A 19737-nucleotide genomic window follows, 5' to 3' on the forward strand; every position below is an offset into this window, starting at 1 on the left:
AATTGCTCGCTGTGTGAATCTGAACATTAATGGTTGTCTGCCTCTCACATTTCATTTCCATTTCCTCGATCACGGCACTGGATAAAAATGGGATGTGATATTGTGTCACCGTTTCGTTCCAGTTATTATTTAAAAGGAAAATCACAGACGTGTTTATTTTCTGAGGTTTTTCTTCGCCAGAGAGAGAGAGAGAGAGAGAGAGAGAGAGAGAGAGAGAGAGAGAGAGAGAGAGAGGGGCTTGATTTTCTTTTTCTTTTCCATTTATTCCTCTGCCTCCATGGTCGCCGCGCCTCTCCACGCCGCATAATGGCAGTATAGGCATGTGCAAAATAATCACCCACGTTTCATAAGTCAGTTTGAGTAATCCTGCCGCGATACTTATGATACTCGCCGACAAGATTCCTGTCTCCACCCGGCATGAGTCTCGCGCACAAATATACGACGAAACGCGTGAAATTGGTAATACAAGCGTGATTACTTGAAAAGGGAAAAAACAAATGTGTACATGCAAGTGTCCACGCGCCATACAGATTGAATTTAACATGCTAAATGAAAGCAACTCTCACCATCGGAAAAATCAAGCCAGACTCCCTCTTAGCACCGAGAATGAAAATAAAACTCACACACTTAAATTTTCTCTTTAGATGAAGGAAGTGTTCATAAGAAAGCGCACTTTGGACGCCGCACAGCCGGTCTCCACCACATCACTTACCGTCACGCCTTCAACACGTTGCAAATTAGCCTTTCCTGCAGTCCCCTACGCTTTAACGTGACGGTCATGCTCGCCTGTGCCTGCAGAGGGGAGAGTCTGAGGAGTGTGTGTGTGTGTGTGTGTGTGTGTGTGTGTGTGTGTGTGTGTGTGGGTGTGTGTTGCCGCACGAGTGTTGCCTTTGTTGTAAGGTGTTGGCAAGGCACTGGCTGGCGACACTCAAGAGACCTTAATTTTCAGGATACAGATATGGTGCGTAAGTTGAGGGCTGTCTGTGTGTGTGTGTGTGTGTGTGTGTGTGTGTGTGTGTGTGTGTGTGTGTGTGTGTGTGTGTGTATGTATGGACGAGGAGGAGGAGGAAGAGGAAACAAAAATAGAAGAGAAACTGGAATGAGTGTACATACAGATACAAGCCGGAAATAGTATTGCCTTAGTCGTTTCAGTAAGTTTCTTTGTCATAGAATCGTTGTAAAGATATGGTAAAAAAAAAAAAAAAAAATCGTGTTATTTCTTTTTCATATTGGAAATTCTGAATCTTGCTGCCAGCAATATGATTGCTTTCATTTTTCACTCTTGAGAAGAATAATGATCCTTTAGCTGTGTTAGATATCACTAAGGGTTGATCAAGGGAGGATGTTAAAGCACCGTTATGGAGGGGCGAGCGGTCGATGTCAGTATAGAGTGGGTGGAGTCAGGGCAGTGGTGCTGTGGTGTGTTAAGTGTGTAATGTGGACAACACGGTGTGGGAGTTAAAAATGTATTGAACAGGTTAAGACGTCGCGATAAATAATTGATAATGGCAATGTGCGAGAGGTGAATAATGACCAAAACAAAGAACAGCAAAGTCCCTCGCCACGCAACATTCCTGGTTCCCCTCTTGGTTGTGACCGAAGAAATCTGTTCTCATGTGGTATTAATGCCGCCTCGGTGATGGCGGTGATACTCCGTCATGCTGCAACAAAGGACAACAAACTACCGCGTGTTCTAGATCACCCAAAGTATTCCCCATCGACTTGACGCCCATTCAAGTCTATTCCCAGTGCCAGAAGCTCGTATGGCTCCAAAACACCCGGCCCGACAGCCTGGAGTAGTGGCCACGTGTGTGTGTGTGTGTGTGTGTGTGTGTGTGTGTGTATAATTCACCTCGGTCGCCTTCTGGTCACCCAGCCAGTCTTCCCTATTACGGAGCGAGCTCAGAGCTCATAGACCGATCTTCGGGTAGGACTGAGACAACATCAACACACAACACACACCGGGAAAGCGAGGCCACAACCCCTCGAGTTACATCCCGTACCTATTTACTGCTAGGTGAACAGGGGCCACACATTAAGAGGCTTGCCCATTTGCCTCGCCGCTTACCGGGACTCGAACCCGGGCCTCTCGATTGTGAGTCGAGCGTGCTAACCACTACACTACGCGGTGTGTGTGTGTGTGTGTGTGTGTGTGTGTGTGTGCGGCGCTCATGCCTTACAGTCCTGAAAGTTACCGGTCCGGGGAGTTATGTCAGCCGACCAGCGGATGCATACTCGCTATTACTCTGCCGCAGGGCGCTTCCTAGCATGAGGAATCCATTGCTATGCGTATTGTCTAGATTTATTGATGTCATGGTCATTGGATGTTAATACAGGAAGACTTGTATGGAAAGGTGGAGATCGATGAGAACCATAGACGTCTTGTCGTACAGGAGAACCTTTTGTCTAAAGCTGATGTATATTTTCTGCGTATTGCCTCAAGTGACACAATACTCTCCTGATAGCAAAGCATGATCATATGGGTTCAGGACGCCTCGGAGTGCTTCACGGGAGCCATGCAGGGTGTGGCGTGCATTGTAGTGACCGGCGGAGAGGCAGGCTGGTATTGTCACCCCAAGATTTCACAATAAAGAGTGGCAATCTGAAAGTTTATGGTGAATCTTGTGTTCATGTGATCTAAAAGGAGCGAATTGATACCCGTTTATTTACACCATTTAGGTCTTATATTATGATACATTTCATATTTGCAAGATATTTGCGTCTGGGCAACAGATATACAGATGCAAGACGACTTTAAGGCGCCGGCCTCTCAGGAGGCGACAGTGTCCCTCGTTGTACTGCCAAAGATGGCCGTCCTTTTCAGTTTTATTCATTCTTCTCGGACAGTAAATAGGTACGAATGTTCAGGAGCGTACAGAGGCACGCTTAATATTGTGTGTACCTGTGTGGGGCTGTTGTTCGCTTCTTTTTGTGACATCAAGATCCACTTGTGTCCGCGTCCATTGGTGACTGAGCGTGTCTCGAGGCACCCGGGGCGTCCTTGTGTTCATGAGCAAAGAGGCAACTGTGTCACTTTTTGTTGGTACCCAGGTGAATGACGAGGACAGCGGCGTGGCTACAGTGGCCAGAGTTTGGAGGGTGTGTGTCCTGGCGTTGCTGCTTGAGGGCAAGACGCTGGTGGGAAGAGGATGAGCGGAGTCACACAGTGAGCTGCGGATGTAACACTTTAGAGAGGCGTGGCTGTGGTTGTGTCAGGTGTATATTTAGGAAAGTAGTGTTGGAATGTTGGTGAACGATAACGAGCAGTAGCACCGGAACCACAGCGGAATTGCAGACAACTACTGAAGGGGAAGGTAAGACTTGTGGGTTTCTGCGGTACGCGGCAGGAAAGTACGTACTGTAGGTTCGGGTGGGGTTGTTTGCTGCGCTTGGTTAATAGTTCAGGACTCGTGGAAGCCTTAATGCCTGGCTTTGAGGTCACTGCCATCCGCAATTTCAACTGGAACACAATTAGATGAAAAAAAGACCCCTGGGATCTCACAGAACAGCGGAACCTTGTGTCGAAGGTAATTGTTGATGGGACGCAAGACTGCCTGCGGTGACGTTGGCGGACCCGTGGCACTACCGTCCTTTCTGCTGCGAGTAACACCTTAGCAGAAATGTCTTTCCCCTAAATGTGTATTAGGGGAATAAATACTTCTGTGAGTGAAGAGGATCAGATTGTTGTAGTAGTGGTATATTTCAAGGTGGCAATGGTACGATACAATTGAAACAACAACACATTACTACCACCACCACCATCACCACCACCACCACCATCATCGTCATCATTGGCGGCAACAGCTGTATACGTAATATTCATCAGGAATCATATGGCAAGTGTTCGAAATTTGAACAGAAGCCTCTGAAGGGCCTCCCCACAGACAGTGAGACAACAGAAGGGCTTCAAAATGACCATTGAAGGTGGGGAAGGCGCTGCCAGGAGTGACGGCAGCCTCGCACGTCACGCAGGTAAACGTGACGCTGTGACGTGCGGGAGCCTCTTGGTGGCCAAGCGTAGAACTGACATATTTGTTATGCGTGGAGCGTGACGGTGGCTAAACAGGGAGATAAAAATTATTCTACAATTAAATATTTGCTGCCAGTAAATAAGACACCTTGAGCATGTAATTAGCAACTCGTTTACTGTGTTACGGTCATCTAACCTCAGTGTGGGGACGGCTGTTGTCGCCGCAGAGTGTTGCTGTGCACGCCTTGCAAAGCACAGCTTGGATTTAGGAAAAAAAGTATGGGTGAACGAGTGTCGTCCAGCGGCGTCTGAGATATTCGTCGACACTCTCCAGCAAATACTGCCCAGTGACGCGGCGGACTTCTCACCAACCTCGCCCCCGTCACTGAGAGGCCCGCCACCCCGCCAGTCGCTACCCCCGCGCTCCTTCGTCCCTCCACAGTCCTCACTGACGCCCACCTCGCCGCACCCTGCTGCCCGACACGCCCCACCGCCACCTTCCCGCTCATCCACGAAACACGCCTTTACATGCGTTGGTTCCTCTGCCCACAAGGAGGCGATGAAACAAGTGGACAGCAAATCCTGAGGGTGACGCGTGAGGTGGTGAGAGTGGGCACCTCTGCGTGGCCGCGGCTGGAGACTCGTGCCCATGCCCGCAGGCAGACGGCAGGTGCACTATCCCCATATTGTCTCGGACACCGTCGGGGTATATCGTCCGGGCGCCTGTATGATGCATGGGTCTGAACGATCGTTTGTGATAACGGGATATGTATACGGGTGTTAGCTGGTGGTAAGGTGCATGGGCTGATGTGTGTGTTTTTGCAGAAGGGTCGTTCAGGAGGGTCTGCCAGGCCTGGTGCCACGCCGGGAACAGACGCAAGTTTTTCCTCCCTCCTCCTCTTTCCCTCCACTCCCATCCCTGCCCCTCACACTCACACAGAACCTGAAGCTTAAATATACTACCAATGTAAACTCGGGGCTCATCTTCGCTCGCGGGTTCAGGGAGCATCGCGCGGCTGTGTGTGGCGACAGGAGGCAACCTTCCCTGACCCACGTACTCTTCTCTCCTCTGTTTCGAACCCGGACTTGTGAACTTATAATTCTGAAATGAAGTTTAAGGTAGTGAAATGTAGCCGAGGACACCATTACACGCCATTATATCACCTGTCTCCACCCTTATTTACATAGAACATAACATTAATAATCGCTTGTTTCTTGATAAGCTCTTCCACACCTACCTGGGGCTGCCTCACGTCTTAAGACCTCGGGCGAGTGGTGAGTGAGTGGGGTCTGGAGTGGTGAGGAGCCCGGCGAGAGGTGGTAAAGGTGGTGGTGAGGCGTGGTGAGCATCGCTTTGGGTGAGGAGTGAGAGGGGAGAAGGTGTTGGGACTGTGGTGAGCCGTAGGGGAGAAGGAAGTGGTGGTTGCTGCTGCCTAGAGGGTGAAGGACTGGCATGGGGAGGGTGGAAGGAAGGATTGTTCTCTTAAGGATACTGCGTGGAGGGAAGGTGGTGGGGATGGAGTTGTAAAGGCTCAGAGTTGTTAAAGGGAGTGTTATTGACGCCGTTGGTAAGTGGAGTGGGAGAAAAGTTATGAATAGGTCGCTTGAAAGGGTTGAAAAGGAACCATGTGTCAGGTGGTGGTAGAGGTGGTGGTGGTGGTGGTGGTGGTGGTGGTGGTGGTGGTGGTGGTGGTGGTGGAGGTAGTAGAGTAAGTTGGTTGTTTACTGAGAGACGATTTATAGACCTTGCATCAAAATATTGTACTTTACACCACGACAGTTTCAGCACCACACACACACACACACACACACACACACACACACACACACACACACACACACACACACACACACACACACACACACACACACACACACACACACACACACACACACAGGAACAAATAAATTTCTCCCTGCGTGTGTGTGTTCTGCCGCGGGTGCCATCAAAGTTGCACATACTCAAACAGAACGTGACCACTCAAGTGAAATCAATCTACATTTTTTTTCTCTTTCTGTTCGTTCTGGGAAGAAGGAAGAGGGAGAAATAAGAGAAAAGAGGAAGGGAAGAGTCAAGAGAGGAGGGCTATCAAGCGTGAGTGAGGTGTTACCATCATATATTCCACAGTAAGAATCTTGGTTATAAAATTTCAACAAGAAGAGCGTGACAGTCGCGGCTGGTGGATGTGGTGGAGGCAGCGGCGGCGGGGGTGACGGCGGCAGAGAAGCGTGGGCAGCAGTTATCATGTTAAGGCGAGAGGTTATTAAACCCCAGAGAGCTGCGTGGTTGTCATCAAGTGGCTGGGTTTTGGGGAGCACGAGTGAAGTAAAGCAGACAGCACGCAAGACAGGTAATGATTCCCGCAGACGAGTGTGACCAACCACATGCTAACACACACACACACACACACACACACACACACACACACACACACACACACACACACACACACACACACACACACACACACACACACACACACACGTAACCGTATCTACATATCCACGACTGACCTCGACCTTTCTCACCCTCGTCGACCTCCCAGCGCGCCTTCCCATGACTTTGGCTCATCAGTGTCCCCCAGCAAGCGAGCAACAGAGAGAGAGAGAGAGAGAGAGAGAGAGAGAGAGAGAGAGAGAGAGAGAGAGAGAGAGAGAGAGAGAGAGAGAGAGAGAGAGAGGGAAAAAAGTTAACGTTGGCCGCCATAACTCCTCACCTGGGCAACAAACGAGCACAGTTCATTAGTTACAGGTGGATCGGGCCGCCTGTTTGGGATTTACTGTTCTCCACTCTGTAATTCCTGCGAGATATCAGAAGGGTAGCGTACAGCGGCCCCGGTGAGGCTGCTGCTCTCCTATCTGTCATCTCTTCCTCCTTGGCCTGGCAGAAAAATAAACTGCAGGTACAACACACGATGCCTTTGTTGAGTTTAAATTCTTAAGTCGACTATATTTAATAGCCTCGGCTTTATTGAAATTCATCCGTGTGTAAATTTTCGTTTATTTTTTTTGTATGTATGTGATTTGGGTACTAATATCTGTTTAACCTAAAAAAAAAAAAAAGCCAACTTAACTTACGGGAAATAAAGAAAATCAATGTTTGAAAAGCTATTTGAAACGAGTGAAGAAATATAAATGCCTTTTCATTAATTATTTCCTCGTGTTACGTTAAGAAATATTACTAATTACAAATAATAATGGTCCCCTTTATATTGCAGAGCTGAGACTTATACTTTTTTGTTTAGGTCGCGTCTGAAGCGTTGTGTTGTGGCGGGAAGGGTGTGACGAGACGGGCAGGTGAAGGGGTGTGGGTTGTGGGGGTTCTTCTGACCGCTGAGGCGTGAAAACTGTACCTACCTTTGAGATGCTGTTCAGGTATTCCCCAGCCTGTGTGTGTGTGTGTGTGTGTGTGTGTGTGTGTGTGTGTGTGTGTGTGTGTGTGTGTGTGTGTGTGTGTGTGTGTGTGTGTGTGTGTGTGTGTGTGTGTGTGTGTGTGTGTGTGTGTGTGTGTGTGTGTGTGTGTGTGTGTGTGTGTGCGCGTGATGTATCTGATGGCTTGTGGTCTGTGAAGGCAGTCATGTACGTAATTTTCGCTGAGGGAGGCGTGCGCGTGGGCTTACGTGGACGCATCGCTTGTCGACCATGGCTGCTAAGACTCGACTCTCAGGTAGACCCTCGAAGACATCCAAATTTCGCCGCCGCCCAGGACCCGCCCATTGTTTTTATGCATAAACTCCATCTGTGATGAGACCGAGAGCCGCACCACTGGTCACCACTAACGCGAGACTACACGCCCTCTCTCTTTATTTCAACGTCCTGCTATAATTCAATCAAACAGCTGTATTCTGGCCCGGAGTTCCTAGCGCGAATAAGTGCAGGCGTATCTCGGGCGATGGGAGGTGGTTGGTGGTAACACTGCAAGCCTTCACCTGCCCCGAGGGATCCTGCTAACGCGGTAACGTTTGTTTTTACACGAGAAGAATACTAAACATGAACCTCCCTTCCTCCCTTCCCTCCCTTTGCTCACTTCCTGCCTCTCCCTTTCTCTCCTCCTTTACCTCCCTCCCTACCATCCCCCCTTCCTATCCATCCGTCCATCCATCATCCACTCCGCTCAGTTATGGTCGTTCTGTTCATTTACTCACTTCCCTGTTTTATTTCCTTGAAGTATATTGTTATAACTCCAAGTGACAAATTAACTTCTTACGCTGGTAATTTATGTGTGTGAGTGGATAACGAGAGAGAGAGAGAGAGAGAGAGAGAGAGAGAGAGAGAGAGAGAGAGAGTGTGTGTGTGTGTGTGTGTGTGTGTGTGTGTGTGTGTGTGTGTGTTTATGTGTCCACGCTTTATTATGTAGGGGAGAGGGAGGGTGAAGGGAACAACCGCTCATTCCTTCCTGAGAATTCTTCGAGAAACACACACATATACACGTACATATTTTTTGTGCCTCGTGTGATATAAGTGTGAGGAACTTCATGATTTTCTGGCATCGAACATAAATCACAATGAATCACAGTAATCTTCCCGCGGTGCATAATAAAGGACCCCGTTTTTGCCGCGCCTCTCTGTCGGCATTTATGGGAGAGGGTAAACTATGGTGTTATGCAGGACAGCCCGCCATCTGGCCGCGGCCCAGCATCTCGCCGCGTGAAGGCTGAGGTTAGGGAGGACGTATGGGGCACCAGTACTGTCCTTACAACCTTCAGGAAAACGAAGTGATGGGATTGATTTAATTTTTTTTTTGTAAGCTAAAAGCAGAACCAGGACAAATGAAGAAGTGGCTGAGAAATGACTTTTGGTAGAGGTCAAAGGCGCGAGGTATTGCATTGTAGAGTCCATAGAACATTTAATTAAGAGGAAAATGCTGGGATAGATTGACTTTTGTTCGTTGATATTTTGTTCATGGTCTCCTGTCAGTTAGAGGGAAGGAATACAGGTAGGGAGGTCGCTGAGGAATAACATTATCTGAAGCACAAAGGCATGGGGTATTGCTCTCCTCTGTGGTGGAAGAACGCGGAGTAGATAACAGCCTTGAGTTCTTTGCAAGGTATACAAGACACAATGGACACAACAATAGATCTTCCAAGTCGCTCAGTTAATGACGAGACCCTCCAGTCAGTCTCACGCTGTCTCCTCGCGGCGGAAACATGTACTGCACCACGCACACAGGCACAGTGGTAAGTGCGCTCACCAGAACATCATTAGGTACCGTGATGCAAGGTAAAGTATAGTGCCTTCACTGCGTGCATCCGTTCTTTTACCTGTGACGCGATAACGACCTGAGTGCCCTCCATGCAACGCTCATGTTCCGCCGCGGGCCAGGAGTTAGTGAGATATAGACACGACCCCCTCGGTGTGGACAACCTGCCTCATCCACTCCACCCAGTCGTCCCCTCTCAAGCAGATCGGCTCCTGGAAAGCACTCGCTGCCTTTCTCTCACTGATGAATAACCCGCTTCCCTATTCTTTTCTTCCCTCCCAATGTCCTGCCTGGTCCTTCAGTCCTTTTTTCTCTTGTCTTTTCATCAACACGTTCCTGACTCCTGGCCGTCTAATCCTCAAAGCTCTTTTCACTAGATAAAAACCCGTCAGAAGGAGGGGATAAAGAGCCAGTTCTCTAGGCTGTTAAAGACAAGAGAAGGGAGAAAGAGAAAGAAAGAGAGAGAAAGGGGGAGATGAAGAGAAAGAGAATATAAAAATGCGTAATTTGGAAAACAAGGAAGGGAGGGAGCGAAAGAAGTGAGTGTATAAGAGGAAGAAGTAACGATGACTAAAAAGAGAATGAGGAAAGAGAAGGGAGGAGGGAGAGGGAGGATGGAGGGTCATTCATGTGGGCTTTGTTACGTAGACTAATTTTTTCGGCGTTATGTACTCTGGGGAGCCTCACGTGAGGGCCGAGCTTTGTCAGCGCCGCCGGAGGATAAAGAGGCAGCCTGGACGGGAGATTTTTAGGGTCTTTAGGCTAGACGCAAGATCAAGGAGGCAGAGCGAGTGATGCCTCGCCTTATTAAGCGACCTTATTTTTCTCTTAAAAAGGAGCAATGTGAAGTTAGTGTAAAATAAGAAGTGAAGAGGAAGGAAAAAAAAGACACTAAATTGGACCAGGGTGATTACGAAAGGTCAAGAGTTGAGGGACAAGCCCCTTCATATTCTACAAAAGTCTTTGGTACGTGACAAAGAGCTTTCCTCATTTTTCTCAAGTCTGAAGCACGTCGTTGGAAATGTCCTCCCTTGACCATCGGCCTTGACCCCCTCTCCGGCCAGGACACCTTGGGGGGAACGATTTCTTTCAGTCACTGAAGATCGTAGTTTTTCTGCGTCATCCCGTAGTAGCAGACCAGCAGGGGGCGCGCTGCTGGCCATGGTGACCCTCATCTAACTGTCCATGGTTTCTGTACCGCAGTTTACACTATGGATATACCTTTGTGTGCTGATTCCTCGAAGTTCTGCATTGGTAATCGTAAGACAATTTCAAAGCGTAGACATCCTCGTCCACAGAACAAGACCAAGTAGACACAGAAGTTTTCCAGGTGACGGCAGCACATCACAGGTGGGCCTCCTCGAGAAGAATAGGCTGAAATCTTTTATATTATTTATGCATCTCCCCCTCTCAGACGAGCCCCTTCCCTCATTTTATTACAGAGGGTCAGGCCTGAGGCGCCCCCGAACAGATGGGAGACACGGTAATCATTCCCCTTTATGTTTTAAGGGAAATTTGTCCTTGTGGTGAGGGCTGGTACGGGTGGCGGCCTCCGAGGAGGGTTAAAGCTCCCTTAGACCCAGCGGTGGTGTGGCGGCGGGCAGTGTGTCTCTCAGCCTTGTTGTAGCCTCGTGCTGGAGCAGTAATGTGGGTCTCCCGGCCAGACTCATCGACAACAGTAAGCGAGCCAAGAAGAAAAGTGGCCACCGTTTGTAAGGAAGTGGTCTGTCTTTAGCAGGGCGAAAAAGTAAAATACAAAGTGCAAAAGTTGTGCAGGCCCTCCGCTCCACTCTGGATTGTGATCAAAGAAAACTTCGTCTCGAATGATAGAGGAACCTGAAGGCTCGAGGCTCGTTATAGCCGACCTCGCTAAGTCGCACCCCAGCAGAGGGAGGCCTCGAGCAGCCCCGCCCGGAGCTGGGTACAGGCGGGGAGGTGGATCTCTGTTCCTGGTGACTCTGAAGACCAGCTGGCACCGGCCCCGCGGCCTCAATAGAGGGATGTTGCCTCAGCAGAGAACTGTCTTGGCTTCAAAAGGAAGGACTCTGTCTCTAATTTGACCGATCTCGGACCATAATTGGATATTCTATGACAATTCAGCGACCGTCAGAAGTTTTTGAATCTTTTTTACTCTTTCCTCTCCTTAATGAGGTGTATTAGTGTTCATTTTTTATCTAAAACGAGCATCAGAGAGCCATTATTCCTGAGGTCCCTTTGACATCCCCGTGGACTCGCCCATCCAAGAGGCGCCTCCACACTCCGGCACGGCGTGGCTTTACTAGCTCGCTCAGGATGTGTGTCTGAATTTGATGAAAGAACGTTTTTTTCTTTGCTAGTTGATGGTGATGAGGCAGATGTGTTGACGGTACCGAGGCAACTCCCTCCCCTCCATCCCCACGCCCTCCGCTCCTCTGCCCCTCTCCATCCTTTCCCTCTGTCCCATCGTCCCTCTGCTCCTCCCTCCCACCCGCCGCGCGCCAGGCAGTGACGGGTGTGTGGCGTGCGGACGGTGGAGGGTGTGACGCGGCGCCCATTCATTAACAGCCCCGAAGACTTGGCTGGCAGCTATGATGGATGGGACGAGGCGGGCGCAATACCTGCCGGGGTCACGACATGCCCGCCGCCTCCACCAGGCAGCTGACCTTCCACCCCCCCGGGCTGTGAGGGTCACCGTGGAAAATATTGCAGTATTTTCCATGTACTCTGGCGCCTGAAAATAATACCTGGGCGCGACAGCTTGCCGGCACCGTGTCGAACACCTCCACGACGACGACCAGCCTTCCTTCTCGTGATTCGTTCGCTGAGGAGGTGTTATTATTTTTGGAGCCCTCGGAGACGCAGCGGGAGTCTCGCGTCTTTGTGGCGGCAACCTGGAAGTGGTCGAGGCAGACACGGTGAGGGAGGTGGAGGAACGGCAGGACATTGGGAAGGGTAGCGTGCTTCTTCCTCCTCCTTCTCCTCCTCCTCTCCTTTCTTTTTCCTCTTCCTCCTCGATCAAGGGAGAAAAGGGCAGGGTGAAATAGAGGCAGGACATTGGAGAAGGATAGCGTGCTCCCTCCTCCTCCTCCTCCTCCTCCTCCTCCTCCTCCTCCTCCTCCTCCTCCTCCTCCTCCTCCTCCTCTCCTCCTCCTTACTATCCCGACATAGCTGGATAAATGCTCTACTGCGAACGTACGTGTCTTGAACCTGTCTTCTTATGATATACCACCTTAATGAAAAGCTCCCTTCTGTTCGCAGGTCAAACACTGCGAGGAAAAAGAAAAAGAACCCGTGTATAAGTAGCAATGTTTTTTCCAAAGTATCTCATTGTACGCTGTGCTATTCTGAGGCCTCGTGTCTGGCGGGGAAGAGAAGGAAGGCGAAGAGAAAGAAAAGAAAGAAAGAAAGAATAAAGGTAAACAAGCGGTGCAGGAAAGTTGGTCAGGGTCAGGGAAGGACGACAAGAACCCCGAGGGGAAGGTTTAGTGACCTTAGCCACGGGGGAGTGAGGGGATGACACCGCCGAAGGGACTCTAACGTGCTACAGGGACGCTCACACACACACACACACACACACACACACACACACACACACACACACACACACACACACACACACACACACACACACACACACACACACACACACACACACACTCTCTCTCTCTCTCTCTCTCTCTCTCTCTCTCTCTCTCTCTCTCTCTCTCTCTCTCTCTCTCTCTCTCTCTCTCTCTCACACACACACACACACACACACACACACACACACACACACACACACACACACACACACACACACAGAGAGAGAGAGAGAGAGAGAGAGAGAGAGAGAGAGAGAGAGAGAGAGAGAGAGAGAGAGAGAGAGAGAGAGAGAGAGAGAGAGCACCAAAGCACTAGTGTACACATATGAAAAACACACGAATAGTAAATAGAAAGAAAAAAAAAAGAAGTGTGGTGCATCTTCTGTCACGTGTGCTCTTGTGACTCAGCAACCCCAGCAGGAGCTCCGGGAGGCGCTACTCGATCCGCGCAGGAGGAGGAGGAGGAGGAGGAGGAAGAAGAAGATTAGTGGTAGTGGGAGGAGTGGTAGGACTGGGGGAGGGGCGACGGAGGCCAGGGCGGAGGTAGTGATGTATATTTCATTAAGAGTTTGTTAGGGAGACGCGGAAGGTCATTCCACCGTGTAATGTAAACAGGACGTCACCCCTCACGCCCCTGCTTCCCCTGCCTTCCCTCCTCCTTCCCTCGTTCCCTCCCAACTGCCTCCCCTTTCCCCCTTGTCTCCCTTCCTTCTCTCCCTTCATCCCTCCCTTCCTTCCTTCCTTCCTTCCTTCCCCGTCCCTTGCCAAACTTGAGGCCTGATGAGGATTTACTTCGGCTCAGCTTTAGGGAGCAGTGTGGGGAGGAATCATTTGTGGTCCAGCGGCATGAGGAAGACTGGCTTGGGGAGGAGCAGGCTGAGGATGAGATTTTCTGATGATTTTTCTGCGGGAAGTTGAAGATTTGGGAATGAGAGGAATGTTAAAGTGAAGGAAAGATTGGGAGAGGTGTTTAGTGTGCTTGTTCATGGATTGAATTGTGTGCTGTTATTGGGGAGTGTGTGTTTAGTTCTGATGATGATGATGATGATGATGATAATGATAATGATAATAATAAGTGTAATAATAGTAATAGTAATAATAATATTGATAATAATGATGATGATAATAATAATAATAATAATGATAATAATAATAATAATAATAATAATAATAATAATAATAATAATAATAATAATAATAATGGTAGCAGTGATAAGAACAACGAAAACAAGAACAACAAGAAAAATAATAACAACAGCAGCAGCAAGAGCAACAGCAGTAGCAACAATAACAACATCAACACTACTACTACTACTACTACTACTACTACTACTACTACTACTACTACTACTACTACTACTAATAATAATAATAATAAATAATAATAATAATAATAATAATAATAATAATAATAATAATAATAATAATAATAATGATAATGTCATCATCAATAACACCAACAATAATAAAAATAATAAACCATCCTGCTACTCTTATTTCGCATAATTTGTACGTCCTTTCTTTCTTAACAGGCGTAAAATATCTACAGCAAAGGTCCATGATATATTTATGGCCCTTGAACCTACCCATAAATAACACCACTTAGTCACACGTATGCCGGAGTGTGCAGTGAGCCGGGACGTGTAGGAGGCGGTGTGGGATCAGATTTTGACCAGTCTGATGCCATTGTAGAGGAAGATGAGGAGGAGGAGGAGGAGGAGGAGGAGGAGGAGGAGGAGGAGGAGGAGGACTGGGAGGCAGGGGTTAAAAGAAGGGGGGAAGAACAGTATAGGGAAGAGAAAGAGTGGGAGAAGATAGGGATGAAGTGGAGGGGCAGGAGGGAAAGACTTAAGGAGGGAAAGGATATGTTGATAGAGGTACGAGGGGTGATCAAAAAGTAATGACAGTGAGACCATATATTTTCACAGTACAGACGTAGATCTAAATAGTAGCTTACATTCCTTCAAAGTACTCCCCTCCTCTTGCCTGTTTGCAGCGTTCCATCTTCCTTCGCCACTTCATGAAGCAATCACGGTACTCAAAGCCGATATACCTCGTAGCTCTGAATTGACTGCTCAGGCCAGATCTTGGATGCGATGAAACAGCTTCCCTGCGATCGTATACGTTATGAGGGGCACGTTTAGAAAGGGAGTAAAGGAGAGGCACTGCTGCCAACATCAACACACTTAATGTTTCTGGCTTTAGCAATCACCATTTAAAAGTAGGAAAGAAAAACACGCCTTTATTGTGCCTCTCTGAAGGGGTAACTTACCTTAACCCATCGGGACAATAGGAAGACACTCTTCTTTTGCTTGAGTTCCGCACTGTTCCCCCGCAGCTGGCAATTAGTAGGTTATGATACAGTGTTTGGAGAGCTTGCGCGGAATGTTTTGTCAGCCTCCCCACTTGGTGCGTCAGTGGTCTGTTTACATGTGGTGGTGGTGGAGGTGGTGGTCTTGCAGGGCTTTTTTTGTGCCTCAAGTGTGTGGTGGGACAGGCGGGTCTTGCTACGCTCCTCTAGTGTACCTGTGACTGAGAGAAAAGACTGAGACTGAGAGAGAGAGTAAGGGAGTCAGGTGGTGTGGTGTCTTGTAGCTGCGGAGTGCATGTGTGTGTGTTTGTATGTGTGTGTGTGTGTGTGTGTGTGTGTGTGTGTGTGTGTGTGTGTGTGTGTGTGTTCGAGAGCGACATTGGTTAAGTCATGTTCTGTGTGGTGTACATTCCTGACGAGAGACGTGCCAAGTGTACAATATCCTGCACGATAGACACCGACGATCAATTCCCTTTTGTCTTTCTCGTATTTGGTGGTCGGCATGGCAGGTCCGATCCGCGGCGCTGCTCGGACAAGGAAGGAAATCGAGCCAGCGAGGGAGAGGAGAGGGAAGGGGGACCAGTGGGGAAGAGAGACGAGTATTTGGACCCTGTGCTTCTTTCCGGGTGGTGCTGTGATGGGGAACGGCGGTGCGGTGGTGACGAAATGCTGCTCCTTGTGCTCTGATGTAAGCCTTTCCTTCATCACCATGTGCGTCTTGGTGGTTCATTACTGTCATCGTCTCGACCACCACCGTGACATTATGTTACCACCACCACTAACAACACCTCCTCTCTCCTGCTTCTCCTCCTCCGCCACACGTGTTTGCTACAGCCATCACTACCTTCACTCTTAACTTCCTAACTATATAGCTCCACCATATCACTACGTCCACATTTACCTCATGGTTTTAACCCTATACCACTACCACATCCGCCACACGTGTTGCCCTGACCACTATAACCACCAGGACTGTCAGCACATCCCCTTCCCCAGACACACACGTTCCCTAACCATAGCCACGGGTTACTGTCGCTACTACCACCACAAAGACTCCCAATAGCTGGAATAACTTTCCTTTGTTTCTCCGTATGCAATCATTATTACACGCTACGTAGAGATAATACTCTTGTTGATTCTTATCCTTATGTATTCATCCGGCGGAGGAAGTGCATCCTTCACTCCATGTTAGCTCTCATTCAACGCCTCCTGCTGCCTTCTCCTCCTCTTCCTCGTATGAAAACCAACACCACCACCAAAACCCACGTCTTTATCATCAACCTTTTTGTCCCACGAATATCCTCTGTTATCATCCTGGTCTCTCATTACCTCACCTGAGATCTCAGTCCTCACAGTCACCTGGTGCAGACTCCTTATTTCCTCCTCCTCCTTCTCGTCCTTCCCACCTCTCATCCTTCATCACAAACCTCCTCGTCCTTTGTTTTCCCACATGGAGTCACCTTCGCTCTCATCGTCTTAGTGCGAAGTGTTGCATATTAACCTAACCAACTCGACCTTATCAATCGTCCCCGTGTCAACCCGCCATTAGTAGAAGGTAATTAACTTTTTTCCCTCTGCTATTTCAGGTTAGTACGTGACGTGTGATGCCTCCTGGGCTGGCGGAAAGGAAGCGGCCGGCGACACAGGTGAGCTAAGAGTTAATTAAGGGTCAGGAGGGAGTGAGGGAGGATGGAACAAAGTGGAATGAGAAGTGGGTTTTCAGACGACTCATGAGCGGCGACGAAAGATGAAGGGAGAAACAAGAACCTGAAGGAAAGATACAACATGAGATGGAATTGATGGGGAAAATGGCACGGCTTGAAGCGGTAGTTAAGTGGCGCCTCAGATGATAACGACAGACATGTAGATAATTTGAGAGGAAAAGTAATCTCGCTGACTGAACTGTTTTATTGCGTGTTCAACTTTTTTTTGTAATTTTTCCTCCTGTTGGTGTCATTGTGGGTTTGTTCCATGTTATCAGTCCATACCATTAGCATAAACAGTAATCTAGACAGGAAGGAAGGGGAGGAGGAACAGCGGGTAAGATTGGCAGTAAAGAGATTAGTTGTAAAAGGAGGTGGTGGTGGTGGTGGTGAAGGAGGAAAAGGAAAAGGAAGGGATAATAAGAGGATGATGATGAGAAAATAAAAATATGATGAAATGAAAAGAGAATACAAAACGAGAGAGAGAGAGAGAGAGAGAGAGAGAGAGAGAGAGAGAGAGAGAGAGAGAGAGAGAGAGAGAGAGAGAGAGAGAATGAAAATGACGAAATGCAAAATGGATGAAGAAATAGTTTACATGAAGTGAAAGAATAAGATTAATCATAGAAACAGATGCAAAACAACTACGAAAAAGCGGAGGAGGAGGAGGAGGAGGAGGAGGAGGAGGAGGAGGAGGAGGAGGAGGAATGAAAGGATAGAAAATGTAACAAAGAAAGAAATGGAAAAAAATAACAATGATAATAAGGAAAAATGAAACAAGGGGGAAATGCTTGAACATCAGAAAGAAATGGATAGATAGATTAAATGAATAGCAAGAAGAAGAAAGAAAGAAAGATAGACGAAGGAAAGGAAGATAGAAAATGATGAAATGAGATGAAAATTATGACAAAAATAGTATAATAAGAATGAAAATACAGAGTAAGGAAGGAAAAAAGAAGGAAACGGAATAGAGAGAGAAAAAAAAAAAGAGAAGAGGAGATACGTGAAGGAAGGGAGATAGAAATAAGTAATGAAAATTGTGACAGAAAATTATAAAATGAGGGTGAACATATAGAACCAGGAAGCAAAAATGAAGAAAGAAACGGAAGAGAGAAAAAAGAGAGAAAACAGAGAGAGAGAGAGAGAGAGAGAGAGAGAGAGAGAGAGAGAGAGAGAGAGAGAGAGAGAGAGAGAGAGAGAAAGGAAAAATAGAAGACGAAGAAAGAGGAAGAGATACGTGAAGGTCTTGTAAAATTCAGTTCAGGTGTGCGAGGCGTTTCTGCGGCACACGCCTCTCTGTCTTGGCTAATCACGAACACTGGGAGTACGTGACGGGCTCCCGCACTCCTCTAGGCGGTACAATTCACTTCTATTAACCAAAACACATCAAGTTGTGGACATGCGACTGAGCTGGCTGGTGAAAGCGTCCCTGCACCTAACACGAATAAGACTTAGCCACACTGTTATATGTTTATCTAGTACCAGTTGAGTTATAAAAATGTCTATACTTTTGTTTACTGTATTGTAGTTTCGTTTTAACCTCTTCAGTATTTGGACACATTTTTACCTTTAAGATTTGTGTACGATTAGACCATTTTTTGGCATTAGGAAAGGTCTATGGAGGTTAAAAGAATAATGGCCACGGTATTTACATTTTAATCCCATACTTGAGTTTCTGAAGCTGTATGAAATCACCAAATAGTAAGAAGAATGAATATGGAAACGCGTCATGGTATATAAGGGGTTGAAGGTGTTGGTGGTTTAGTTGTAATGGTGAGTGTTCAGTGTTGGTGTTATATTTGTTGTTTATCTTGTTATGGAGTGGAAGCGCGGTTCGGTGTTACTCGTTTTGAAGTATATGAGGCATTTTATTGTGTGGAGTTTACTTGCGTGTATTGGTTATTTTTATAGGATTGTAGAGACGTGACGGATTTACCAAGTTTGTGTGTGTGTGTGTGTGTGTGTGTGTGTGTGTGTGTGAGGCGGCTGTGGTCGTGGCAAGTCTTCCCTGTGGCAGCGCCTGTGGGGAGTCTTCTGTATTAGTGGAAGATACTTGGCCATTACTGACGCTTGATTGAGCGGGCCAATTTTCCTTCCCCCTCACCTAGTACACACACACACACACACACACACACACACACACACACACACACACACACACACACACACACACACACACACACACACACACACACATCGTCAGTCCATCAATCAGTCAAGATTAACTCACTTTTGTACCCGGATATTGCGAGGCAGGAAGTGTACAGGAACCGTAGAATCGCCCGTTACCTGACTGGCTCCTCGGCGGCGGAACAGGGAGTGAGACCCGCTGCGAGGGAGAGCGTGGGTCGGGCCGCCGTCAGCCAAAACAAGGGGCCATAGCTCAGCCAGACGCTTCCGGAGACTGGGTTGAGGCAAGCAGGAGTGTACAGAGGAGGCGGGAAACACCTTCAGAACACCACCACCACCGCCATCGCCATCGCCACCACCGCCGCCGCCATCAAGCGAGGAGCGGAGCCTCAGAAATCGCCTCCAGTCTTGTATTTATTCACACCACAATGAAGCTAAATTTGGTACATTTACTCGTCCACGGTAGTTATGGTAGTTATAACCGTGAGTCTGACGGTGATTTGAATAATTCACTGGCCAAGACAGTGACAAACTCATGGGTGTTGTCATAAGGGTGAGATTCCCCCTGTGCGCTGGGTTGGTGTGGGTCGTTTTGAAGGGAAAAAGTCTCGCCGCCTTCCTTTACCCTGTCATTGCTGCTAATTGTCAGAGGAAGCGATGGGAAAGTGCTTGGTTAATCGCATCTTTGGACGGCATTAAAACAGTCCAATTGGTGTGAACCTGGACTGAGGACACGACACTAACCTCCTCTGTCTTCTCCCAGCTCCTCCTCCTCCTCCTCCTCCTCCTCCTCCTCCTCCTCCTCCTCCTCCTCCTCCTCCTCCTCCTCCTCCTCCTCCTCCTCCTCCTCAGTTGGTGTTTGGTTA

At 48.1% G+C, this 19737-nt stretch overlaps 1 long non-coding RNA gene across 1 annotated transcript; it reads right to left on the bottom strand.

Moving 5' to 3' along the window:
• Positions 1–14631: 14631 nt before the first annotated feature.
• Positions 14632–19363, bottom strand: LOC123513284. The gene is made up of 3 exons (XR_006677310.1): positions 18972–19363; positions 15003–15262; positions 14632–14840 (listed from the first exon to the last, which is right to left on the bottom strand). It is a non-coding gene; the product is annotated as an uncharacterized LOC123513284 (long non-coding RNA).
• Between the last annotated feature and the right edge of the window lie 374 nt (positions 19364–19737).

This window comes from Portunus trituberculatus, chromosome 35 (assembly GCF_017591435.1).
Source record: "Portunus trituberculatus isolate SZX2019 chromosome 35, ASM1759143v1, whole genome shotgun sequence".
Taxonomy (NCBI): domain Eukaryota; kingdom Metazoa; phylum Arthropoda; class Malacostraca; order Decapoda; family Portunidae; genus Portunus; species Portunus trituberculatus.